The 13,196-nt window shown below is 41.0% G+C and overlaps 1 long non-coding RNA gene across 3 annotated transcripts in view; it reads right to left on the bottom strand.

Annotated features, from left to right (window-relative positions):
- Positions 1–1,408: 1,408 nt before the first annotated feature.
- The window catches only part of LOC125487687, a 44,132-nt gene continuing 32,344 nt past the window's right edge, over positions 1,409–13,196 (bottom strand). For 2 of the 3 annotated variants that reach the window (XR_007266050.1, XR_007266052.1), the window contains 3 exons: positions 4,544–4,752; positions 2,450–2,610; positions 1,409–1,548 (listed from right to left, as the gene is read on the bottom strand). This is a non-coding gene — a long non-coding RNA (uncharacterized LOC125487687). Of the gene's footprint in view, positions 1,549–2,449; positions 2,611–4,543; positions 4,753–6,103; positions 6,382–13,196 lie in introns of those variants that run through there. The other variant, XR_007266051.1, reaches the window with a different exon arrangement.

Here is a 13,196-nt window from a genome sequence, read left to right as displayed (position 1 = left end):
CTATGGAATTCCTTGCCCAGTGAAGTAGTTGACGCTACTTCAGTAAACGTTTTTAAAAAAAGGTAATTTTTTTTAAACAATAAGGGAATTAAGGGATACGGTGAGAACGCGGGTGGATCTGAGTCCACAAAAAGATCAGCCATGATCTTACTGAATGGCGGAGCAGGCTCGAAGGGCCAGACGGCCTACTCCTGCTCCTAGTTCTTATGTTCTTATGTTCTTCAGCTTAATAATATCATTCCTACAACTGGGCAACCACAACTGGACCCAGTAACGCACAACAGGCCTCACCAATGTCCTGTATAACCTCAACATGGCTTCCCAACTCCTATACTCAACGGACTGAGCAATGAAGGTTAGTTTAGTGCACATTTAACTGGATAACAGTGACCTCATTTTTGAACTAATTCCTAATACGTAAATATTTGCCGACTTTTACTGAGAGATGCAATAAAGGTAGTACATCAATGCACATTCCTTCTTTCTAACTGTGCTGAAGAGTCTACCCTTGAACTTCCAATGAAGGAACTAACCGGAAGCCTGCCATCTCATGACTAAAACTGTAGGCTCGTTTTTAAGAGGTTGAACATGACAGTATTCTCATTTGTGCAAGCCGGTGTTAGGTGATCACCGATCAGCGGCACCCTCAGTTAGAGCATCACTTGATATGTCTTTTAAAAACACGATATGAATATTGCCTGAACTGATTGTAATGAAGACCCTCTAGAGCTGAATCACCAATGTGGTGGAATCTAGAGAAATCAAGCGATTTTTTTTTCTCAAGTGCAGAGGTTGACTGGAAGTACAATGTTTATCCAACAATGAAACCAGTGACCTCATTTTCCTTCTTGCAATTTTACCCCCACTCATGATTCCTTTTGGGATAAAGTTATATAGATGATGGAACCTGTTATTACGACAACCTTAACAAAGTCAGTGGGCTATTCAACCAGTGAGGTCATTACAAATGGTTCTGCTTTTACCTATTCACAAACACGCTAATTACTCAATTTTACTCGATACTACTCAATCTGTATGACAATAAAATGTACAAAGTTAATTAAGCTTTAGCAAAATTCAATGGAATTTTCTATTTTGAGGTTGATTTGTTAAGCTACTTAGCTCAGTTTCAAAAATACTTAAAACCAGTCAGAAGCACAAGCCGAGAAGTTTTCAGCTGCCCTTATCACTTTTCTACCGAATCCCCATTTATGTCAGGAAACCTGTTTTTCCACATCCTATAAAATTCTGCATAATTGCAAACATGTTCCTGAGAGCTTATTTAAAAATCTATTTCATACAGGTCACAGCTTTTTGAAAAGAACTTGATCACAGATTCAGCATTTGCAACAATTCCAAACACACCAACTGTTAAGACCCAAACAGAATAGGCAGACAAAAATAAACAAGAATGAACATAAATTTATTTTATCAAGTTAAAAATACATGGAGACACGGGAAAAAACTAAATCAACATTGGCATCTGCTTCAAAGCTTCTGGAAGCATAACATCAGTTTCAGAAATTACGAGCACTGTATCTCAGTCACCTGCAAAACAACAATACTGTGTTGCAATTTTGAGCATCAAGCATGAACAACGACATAAATATAATTGAGTGATTCCAGGACGTGACTAATGTGCAGTGCAACTTCGTACTCTTAGTAATCATGTTTTGAAATAAATTCCATCTCTGGATATGCATGTGAAGCATTTGGAAACATTTCCTTTAGTACTGGAAATAGGAACTCAACACCAACATTAAACGATTATAAACGTGACCAACCACACAAACAAAGTTCAACAAAGTGTTCGCAAGTTTGTGATAATTAAAATCATAACATTCAGCGATAATTATTTTCCTTTTAACAACAATTGTATTAATGTAGTGTCTTTAATATGCAGAGAAATCCCAAGGTGTTTCACAGAAAGTTCACAAAATTTCCTCTCTAATGGAGTTTGTCAGGAAAACAGGGCAAACAATCAAAAAATTTCATAGCTGAAATCAACAGAGCATGTTTCAGTTGGAATCAAAGGGAACATTTCTAAACCACCACTACCTCTCTGGCCAGTTTTACCCTCAAAAAAGAATGCCAAAAGCAAAGGGTAACCAAGATGGAGACAGTACAATGCTCCAGTTTTTGAAATATCAGGCATTACAAAATGTGAGCGATGTAATTATTGAACAACATACATGATAGAACATCAGCTCCAATTCAGGAAACTAAAAGTTCAGCCAGACAATTTGTTTCAAGTAAATGGGAGGACAAACTACAAGATAGATCACAACAAAATTTTAGAGATGTCCAGTTCTTAGCGATTAGATGCATACTCATTTGAATCACATTTCAATGCCTGTGCCAAACAGTGTGTATACAAGACTGATCTTTTCATTAATGATCCACATGAGTAGGAGAGTTTCCGGTAAATATTACTACTGAGCAGCCTTACCTCTTTATTCTGGAAAATAAGTAACAAAGCAGCTGGCCCAGTCACTGACTCTAATCCAGACTGATTTTATCTGCATCTCTCACCATAATGACAGGTCTTCCAAAAATAATCATCCTTATTTAAGGCAGTGTTACAGACTTGGCAAGTATTTTGTCATAGGCCTGTTGGCAACAAACACATTTGAAGACCAGTTAAGTGATTGAAAATAGTCTAGATTTATGTAGCGTTCAAGTATCTAATAATCTGTTTTAGCAAGAGAAAGTACAATTGGTAAAGGTGGTCAGGTGCAATTTAAAAATATGACACCACCTCAGAAGAATTTTCAAACTTTCACTTCTCAGCTATTCTTTTTCTTTAAGAGTCACTGCTCCAGCATACCACACCTGAGAGGCAAACCCTGTGATGTCACATACCAACTATAGGTCCATCCTGAACGGCATTCCTTTCACTGTTAGTGGGAACTGCTGATGCTGGAGAATCTGAGATAACAACTAGAAGAGGTGGATGAACACAGCAGGCCAAGCAGCATTAGAGGAGCAGGAAGGCTGACGTTTCAGGTCTAGACCCTTTTCTGAAGAAGGGTCCAGACCCGAAACATCAGCCTTCCTGCTGCTCAGATGCTGCTTGGCCTGCTGTGTTCATCCAGCTGTACATCTTGTTATCTCTTCCTTTCACTGTTGTTGGGTGGCAAGTACTCTTGTGCATTAATGAACTACATTTTAACTGCTGCTTTTGAAAGAAGAAAAATTGAATGGGTGTAAGTAAGAGCTGGAATTCTCTGACCCTGCCTGTTTCTGTCATCATCTCTGGAAAAAAAAACCAGCAATGAATGAAAAGCAAATTGACAAAATGTTCACAGACCTCAGATCTACAGTTTCTGCTACTGCTGAAGATTCAATTCTGCCATTAAATTCTTCCTTCTTGCATTCAAGCAATGCTTGATAATTGACTCCTTAATTTTGGAACAAACTAACTTTTTCACTGGAGTGGAGTGATAAAAAAATAGTATATCTGAAGTTCACTGAAAGGGGATTTAAAAAGAGCGGAAGCAATTCCCTCTTCTCACCTGGTCATAACACCAGTTCAGTTTCAAAAGGTAGTTGAAAATACTCAGCAATGAAGAAATTACTAGATTAATTGGGTTTACTGGAGTCCTGCTTGTACTTTGAACATAGCAAGACATAGCTTAACATAACTTATAAAATTACAAACATTGCAATGTAGACTTCAAATGGCATATACACGACCAGGAATCCAAACAGTTTGGCGATCTTTACAATTATTTTCGGATCAAAGGCAATAATATTGATCCAGGCAAAGGCAGATCGTACTTCTTGATTCATCATTCAATCATTTTTAATATATTCTCAGATGCTAAATTAGAAACCTCAGTTTGGAAGGGAAGATATTTAACTATGATCTGGCCTGAAGGCTCACACGTTTGTCCACAGGTTTAACGATACTGCACCGTGAAGCGGTAATGTCCAGGAGATGGCTTTACATGTATTTATATGGCAGCTTTAGTGTGCACCTCTTAATTCAAAGTTACTGATAACTTAGATTGTTTTCAGCATGAAATCGCAATATTACTTTGTTTCTTAACATTGCTAAATGATTGGCTAATGCATTTTTTCAATTGCCAATTAGACTCATTATTTTAAATAGTGTGCAAACTGACAGTAAATAAAACATATTTCACCAAGTGGTGAACAAGCTTACTGTAAAACTGGTTTTACTTTTTGGTTGTAAACTACTTTGGGATGCCCTGAGGATGTGACAAAGGGCCAGACAAAATCAATTATTTCTGTTTTTTTACTCAATACCCTAAAATAATCTTTTACAAAAATCCTCTGGGTATGTTCACAAAGCTTACTTTTTAATCTGTGCTCAATTTCAGAGAGATGGAGATGAGCAAAACACAACCAAATGACAAGAGCAGCTTTGGGAAAGATTGCTCATGCCAAGATAATTTTGACTGGGGGATAAATATTCTGCAGTACATTTTGTCCCCTGCACAAGAAGAACTGCTAAATTACACCAAATATGTATCCTTCCAGTTCAGACACAATAGTGGTTGGCTCAAGAACTACTCACCAATTATGGTGAATTAACAACGGTATACAATTGTTCTACGGAACAAAGACCTTCAAACGCAATTTTGTCAACATTTGACCAATGAATTCCTCTATCTGGATAACGCTGGTACTCCCATTAGTCCACAGACAGACTTATTGGTTCCAGATCTGTCCCTATTAGTATTATCCATTTGTTTCTCAGTTGCTTCTGGTAATAACATTAGTAACCTAAACAGAGGCAAAATTGAAGATTTGACTACATGCATCAACTTTTCTCTGATTCATGTGGCCTTATTTATAAAGATATGTTAATGAAAAAAAATCAGCATTTTTCAAATAATGAACTATCAGCACCAGCTGAAACAATTAAATGGAATCCAACTGTTCTCACAAAACTTCTGAGCTTTTCCAAACAATGTTTCTAGAATACAACGTCATGAAAGAACTTCTACAACAAACCTAAAATTGCAAGGCTGTTCGACATATTGACAATTAAGAAAAGAATTAGAGGAGGAAAATTGTGATGAAGTACTTCATTTGCTGCTTGGAGAAGATTCTACTCCGAGTGTTCTAAGAGGCAGCACTCAGGGGAATTACTGCCTCTCAGCACTTTGCAAGTTATAAGTCCACTTGCTGCAATACAATTTTAAACACATACCAAAATGCTTTCTGAGGAAGGGTCACTGGACCCGAAACGTTAACACTGTTCTTTCGTTCACAGATGCTACCAGACCTGCTGGCTTTTCCAGCAATTCTGCTTTTGTGCCTAAATGTTTGAATTGATTTGAGTCTCTTAGAACCTTAGTAGCACATTTGCTTGATCCAAAATTGCGATGCGATAGTTTAGGGTTGTTTGCATGTTTGAGCTGTCAAGAAAATGACATACAGTGTCGTTTTCTGGACTCCATTTTGTATTTCACAACATCTGAAAATGATTTATAACAAATGCATTCATATTTGTGCATGAAAGCAATGATTGCTAAATAAGGTGGCACAGTGGCTCAGTGGTTATCACTGTTGCCTGACAGCGCCAGGAAGCCGGCTTCAATTCCACCCTAGGCCGACGGTCTGTGTGGAGTTTGTACATTTTCCCTGTGTCTGCGTGGGTTTCCTCCAGGTGCTCCGGTTTCCTCCCACAGTCCAAAGATGTGCAGGCTAGGTGGATTGGCCATGCTAAATTGCCCATAGTGTTCAGGGATGTGTAGATTTGGTGGGTTATAGCAGGGTGGGTCTGGGTGGGATGCTTTGCGGTTCGGTGTGGACTTGTTGGGCCGAAGGGCCTGTTTCCACACTGTAGGGATTCTATGATTCTATACCGTTGGAAGGACCAGTCACTGAAAATAATTTCAGTTTTGCACATAAGCAGCAATTGTCTTGAAGTACGTCAAATGTTTTTGCCAATTGTACTCCCATTGATTGAAATCACTAAATGAAACTCTTGCTTAATACTCGAGAAGGTCACAAACATTACTTTTAAACTGTTGCTGTATAATTTATGAAAACAGTCATTTTACAGTTCGCTGCAACAGCTGGAGCAATAAAGCGCTGATAAATATGAAGTTTCCGACAAGTATAATACCTGTTTCAAGAAGAAAACAAAACAGGAACAGTACTTCCACTGTCATCTTATGAGCCACTTCAACAGTATGTCCACTCTAACCATTACCAGACAATGTTTTCTCCTGTTTATTGACCTGCCTTTTTTTGAGCAAGGGCACTGAAACACAAGAATCAGATTAATAATAAATGGTCTTCCTTTTAAGATCCACATGAGGAAAATGTTTATTTACCAAGGGTCATTAATCTGTGGAATTCTCTTCCCCTGAAAACTGGGCCTTTGAATTTACTCAAGGCTGATTTGGATAGGTCTGATAGAAAAGGGCATCAAGGATTATGAGAAGCAGACAGAAAAGTGGGTCAAGACCATAAAGAGATCAGCCAATCATCTTATTGAATGTTGGAGCAGGCTCAAAACGTCTGAATGGTTTTATGCCAGCTTCTAATTCTCATCTGCTGACATTCCCCTGACCTACACCTCCCTGCATATGAAAGTGTTTGGGGGGGGTCGGTGTGGTGCGCGTGCGCAGGGGAGGTGTGACAGGAGCAAGAAAGAGAGAGGAGGCGGCCACAGCCATGTCGGCGGGGACACCTATCTTTGTAGGCCTGCCGCACTGACTCCTGGAATTGGCGGCGTGGCATTGACTGCAGTGACAGAAGAACAGGGACTCGTGGCTGCAGTAGGCCCAAGCCGGCAACCTTGCACAAGTCCTGGAGCCGTGTTTAGGATCCCAGCCAATGTAGATGAGCTGTATGCAAGTACTTTGTTTTTATGATTTTGTACCTCAAAATGGCACTAGATTGTGACAACTGAATTTCCAGTATTTCCCTGGATATCTATGACAATAAATCGCTCATTCATTTATTCCACCGCCTTGTGAGGAAGTGGATTCCAATGACTAACAACTGTCTGAAAGAAAAAAAAATTCCCTTTACCTGTTTCAGAGAGAGTGCTCTGATATCACATACAAGTGGGAACAACTTCCCGGCATTAACCCTAGAATCCCAAGGGGATTCTAGGTTTCAATAAGAATCTTTCTTCTCAACTCCAATGGGTAAAGGACCTACATATTCAATCTTTCTTCATAATGTAAGCCCTTCATCACAGCAATGAGTTGAGTGGGCCTTCTCTGAACTGCTTCAAATGTCATGATATCATTTACTGTATATTTTCCATCTGGATTTGACCTTCCAAAATGCATTACCTCACATTTTTCCGGATTAAACTCCATCTGCCATCTCTCTGCCCAAGTCACCAACCCATCTATATCTAACTGTATCCTTGGACAGTCCTCATGGCTTACATTTTCCTCCAAATAATTTATATATATCACAAACAGCAAAAGTCCCAACACTGATCCCTGAGGAACGCCAGTTGTCACAGCCCTCCATTGAGAAATGCACCCTTCCACTGCTACCTTCTGTCTTCTATGACCGAGCCAGATTTTTATCCATCTTGCAAGCTCACCTCTGACCCCGTGCCACTTCACCTTCTGTGTCAGCCTGCCATGAGGGACCTTCTCAAAGGCCTTACTGAAGTCCATGTAGCCAACATCCACTGCCGAACCCTCATCGATCAGCTTCGTCACTTCCTCAAAAAACTCAATCAAGTTAATGAGACACGACCTCCCCTTCACAAAACCATGTTGCCTCTCACAAGTACACCCACTGATTTCCAGGTGGGAGTAAATCCTGTCTCAAAGAATCCTCTCCAATAATTTCCCTTCTACTGACGCAAGGTTCACCGGCCTGTAATTAGCTGGATTATCCTTGCCAGCCTTCTGCCAGGCAGATGGGTCTTTCATAGAATCCCTACAGTGCGGAAACAGGCCCTTTGACCTAACAAGTCCACACCGACCCAGGGAGCATCCCACCCAGACCCATCCCCCCATAACCCACCTAATCTACACACCCCTGAACACAACGGGCAATTTAGCATGGCCAAGCCACCTAACCTGCACATCTTTGGACTGTGGGAGGAAACCGGAGTACCCGGAGGAAACCCACGCAGACATGGGGAGAATGTGCAAACTCCACACAGTCACCCGACGGTGGAAGCAAACCCGGGTCCCTGGCACTGTGAGGCAGCAGTGCTAACCACTGAGAGGCAGCAGTGCTAACCACTGAGACACCGTGCCGCCCCATCTGGGTGTACAGGTACAGAGGTCACTGAAAGTGGCAATGCAGGTGGAAAAGGTAGTCAATGAGGCATACGGCATGCTTGCCTTCATCGGCCGGGGCAATCAGTTTAAAAATTGGCAGGTAATGCTGCAACTTTATAGAACCTCAGTGAGGCTGCATTTGGAATATTGTGATCAATTCCGGTCACCACACTAGCAGAAGGATGTGGCGGCTTTGGACAGGGTACAGAAAAGATTTACCAGGATGTTGCCCGGTATCACTAGAATGACGGAGGACGAGGGCGACCTGACAGAGGTCTACAAGATTATGATGGGCATGGACTGAGTGGACAGTCAGAACCTTTTTCCCAGGGTGGAAGAGTCAGTTACCAGGGGCCATGGGTTTAAGGTGCGAGGGACAAGGTTTAGAGGTGATGTACGAGGCAAGTTTCTTTACACAGAGGGTGGTGAGTGCCTGGAACTCGCTGCCAAGAGAGGTAGTTGAAGCAGATACTGTCGTGACTTTGAAAGGGCGACCTGACAAATATATGAATAGGATGGGACCAGAGGGATACGGTCCCCGGAAGAGTAGAGGGTTTCAGTTGTGACGGGCAGCATGTCGTTACAGGCTTGGAGGGGTGAACAGCCTGTTCCTGTACTGTAATTTTCTTTGTTCTTTGTTCTATCATTTTTTTTAAAAAAGAGATTTGGTCTCCTCATTTGGAGTACTCACAAATATCTCGCCAATACTGACCATGTATCAGCAGTAGAATGTCCATTTTTTATATTCCATTCTCTTCAGAATAAATGCCAAGACTCTGTTTGCTTCCCTCATCCCTTGCTTTGGCTGCATAATAATTTTCAATGGATTCACACACCGAGAGAACACACAGAGTGCAGGTCACTGATACAAAGGACCTATTTGTTCAATGAAAAACCAACAAAGTCCTGCACGGTCAGATGAGCCATAAGATTAAGGCTAGTTTACCCTCTAAAATGGGAACAAAAGATCCTTTGGGGCAATTCAAAGAAGAAAAAGCAATTTGTCCTGGTATTCTGGCTATTTTTTAATCACTCAACATCACTAAACGTCGCTCAACAGGTCATTATATCATTGCTATTTGAGGGATCTTGCCCTGTGCTGTCTGGCCTCACTTTTCCCCAACATTAAAATAGTGATTACATTTCACCAGCTATTTCATTGAACGTGAAGCACTTGGAGATGTTCTGAGATCATGAAAACGTGTTAAATAAATATAAGCCTTTTCTTTGTATACATTTTTAAAACAGAGGAGGAAGAGCCAATGCTTAAAATGGCTTGTTGTTAAAAGCTGTTCCAACTTGGCTATTCTTTATTTAAATAAACCTATAGTAGAACATGCCACAAGTAAAAGTTGTACTCACTAGGGCATTACTGTTTTTCACAATTCTAGCCTATCCTCCCATTTTCGCCCCACACCCCAAATAAAAATGGTAGTTGCGACTTCAGTGATGTAGGCACGAACTAGAATCCTTTGCATAAACCCCTCAAATCTTCCCTCCCACTCCTTCTCCTCTTCATCCTTGGAGTTTACTGTATCTCTGAGCAAGTTTCTTGTCATCCCTCCTATAATCTACTTCTGTGGTCAGCCTCCACGCCATGTTGCACTAAGCCCGAGGCACCGCAAAACGATTAGCATGCTAAAAGATGCAATGCAAATGTCAGAACTTGTGAGCAGTAACCAAATATCAGTCCTGTTATGCTCAGTTGATGGTCTCTTCTCGTGATTTTACTATTCCAAATTACTTAAGACTGCAATATAGAAGAGGGATTTGTATTTCCAGTGAACAAAGTCTTAAGATGAACAGCACTTACTCATTACATCACAAACAGAAGTTCAGGCAACCTCTGGTTGATTAAACATTAAGTTCAGAATGTCCAGAGATCCATTTCACCGAACTACGATTTGTTTGATGCAGCCAAGGAGCGAAAACAACATTCTAACTACTCTGCTCCAGTGGGTACTGTTGCAATTTGCTACTTCGGAAGTAGCATGTATACAGAAAACTTGAACCACTTCTTTTGGCTGAAAACTAACTTGTCTAGTCTGAAAAGTAGCCAACAGATATATGTGGATTTTATTAATATTCCCAATTGTTACTTACTCTTCTCCAGAAGGCACTATATTTTGCTGAGGTATAGATGCATGGCACTGGAAGCTTTTGACTGCCTTAGCCTTGTGACCATTGTTGATACACTTCACTAAACAGCATTTGGAAACTCATTCATCTACACTTACGCTAAAAGCATTCAATGAGCCCGCCTGCACTGCTCTGATTTGTCAGCTAACACAATTGTTCCGTTACAAACCTAAAGCACCAAAGTGCCAGCTACCTATCAAGAAAAAAATTTATAACTGATAGGATGAGAATTTACTGTCACCTCATTTATACTTCAGGATTCAGAAACCTTTTGAACTAAACAGACTTGGAGCTAAGTTTCTTTTTTTATCTTTAGTCGAAGCATGCAGGTGATGTAATAAAGTTGTGATGAAATATTAAATCTTGAACAACTTTACCTCAGTACAACAGTTTATCGTATTAACTTACTTTTAGTGTACAAGATCAGAAAAAGAAAAGGTCACCTGTCTGCCTTTGCATACATCTTCATTTGCAGATCGTTTGCTCACTCCCAACCACAGCTGGAGAAAATAGTTATATGAAAAGCATCCCTTCGCAGAAAATGTATAAACTATGCAAGGAAGCATTCCTAAACTTACAAGATAGAATTATAAACCCTGTAATATTTTCTTGTGATTTTTCCAATTCTGCATTCGGAAAACATGCATAAAATAATTTTTGAATGAAAAAACTCAAATGGGTTTGAACATGTTAGTCTTTTGCTTTGCATTTGTATATTTCTCATCAACTGAGCAAATCTCCATTTAGACTGAATAGAACAAACAAAAGGAACAAAAGAGAAGTACAGCACACGAACAGGCCCTTCAGCCCTCCAAGCCCATGCCAAGCATCATGCCCCGACTGAACTAAAAAAAACTCTGCCCTTATTCGTTCTGTAGCCCTGTATGCCCTCCCTATTCATGTAACCATCCAGATGCCGCTGAAATGTCACCAACGTACCTGCTTCCCCCACCTCCTCTGGCAGTGTGTCGCAGGCTCCTACCACACTCTGCGTGAAAAACTTTCCTCACACATCTCCCTTAAACTTTTGCCCTCTCACCTTGAACCGGTGTCCCCTTGTAATTGAAACTTGAACCCTGGGAAAAAGCCTCTAACTATCCAGCATATCGATGTCTCTCATAATTTTATAGACCTTTATCAGGTCTCCTCTCAGCAGCCACTTTCCAGTGAAAACAATCCTAGTCTTTTTAACCTTTCCTCATGGCCTGTGCCCTCAAGACTGGGCAACATCCTGGTGAACCTTCTCCAAACTCTTCCTCCAAAGCTTCTGGTACCATGGCAAACAAAACTGCACACAGTACTCCAAATGCGGCCTAACAAAGGTTGCATTTGCTGCAACATTTTTTGTAAAATCTCACACTCCAGGCCCCAGCTGACGAAGGCAAGCATGCCATACGCTTTCGGAATCACTTGGGTTCCTGCCTTGCCGCCACTTTTAATGAACTGTGGACCTGCATCCCCAAATCTGTCTCAATGTTAATGCTCCTCAGGATTCTGCCATTTACAGTATAAATCACACCTAAATTTGATCCTCCAAAATGCATCACCTCGCGTTTGTGTGGATTAAACTCCATCTGCCATTTCTGTGCCCAAGTCACCAATCTATCCATATCCTGTTGTATCCTTTCACGATCGTCAGCACTATGAGCAACGCCCCTCATCTTTATCTCATCAGCAAATGTACTAATCAGGCCATCCACATTTTCCTCCAGATCATTTACATATACTACAAACAACAGATGACCTGAGACAGATTCCTGTGGAACATTACTAGTTACCAGTCTCCATTCTGAAAAACTCCCTTCCACTGCTACCCTCTGTCGTCTATGACCAAGTCAGTTTTGTATCCATCTAGCCAGCCCACCCTGAATCCCATGTGATTTTAGATTTTCAATGTGGGACTCGACCAAACACATTACTAAAGTCGATATAAACTACATCCACAGCTCTACCCTCAACTGTATTTGTCACCTCTTCAAAAAATTCAATCAGGTTGGTTAAACATGACCTTCCCCATTCAAAACCATGCTGCCTATCACGAACTAGTCCATTTTCTTCCACATGTGCATATATTTTGTCCCTCAGTATCTTCTCCGAGAGCTTCCCAACACAGATGTCAGACCCGCCAGCCTATAATTTCCTGGATTATCCCTGCTTCCTTTCTTAAACAAGGGAACAACATTGGATAATCTTCAGTCCTCTGGAATGTCACCTGTGATCAAAGAGGATGTGAAGATATCTGCTAATGCTCCAGTTATTTCTTCCCTTGCCTCTTGCAGTAACCTGGGATAAATCCCACGTGGCCCTGGGGACTTGATTAACTTAATGCAATTTAGGATACCCAAAACTTCTTCTTTCAAGATATTGACATTCTCTAGAGTATTGACACACTCATCCCTGACCCCAATGTCAGTCATGTCCTCCTACTCAGTGAATACCAAGACAAAGTACTTGTTAAGGATCCCTCCCACATCCTGTGGCTCCAAGCATAACTTCCCTCCTTTGTAACACTGCAGGGTCTCAAGGGAAAAAGACTGCCACTCGGGTTTGAAGATACACGACAGCCTGAGTGAGAACCTCTCTAAGCAGGTGATTTAGCACTGTTGCGGAAAGCCACTACACCCTTTTGTACTAGCAGACAAGATGGAAGACCCAAGGTCCTCTAGCAGGGTATTCATCTGCCAGCACTTGACTCCCGGTTGATCCTAATGGAGGTCACTATGAAGTACACCTCCTACTGCTCTCACATTCTTTATAGATTGATGGGATCAAAATCATCCTAAGTCATGAGGATGACCTCCAGATCCAACTCAC

Source organism: Rhincodon typus, chromosome 43 (assembly GCF_021869965.1).
Source record: "Rhincodon typus isolate 14 chromosome 43, sRhiTyp1.1, whole genome shotgun sequence".
NCBI lineage: Eukaryota > Metazoa > Chordata > Chondrichthyes > Orectolobiformes > Rhincodontidae > Rhincodon > Rhincodon typus.
Note: the sequence above shows the minus strand (reverse complement) of the source record. Positions and strands in the feature narration are given on the sequence as shown.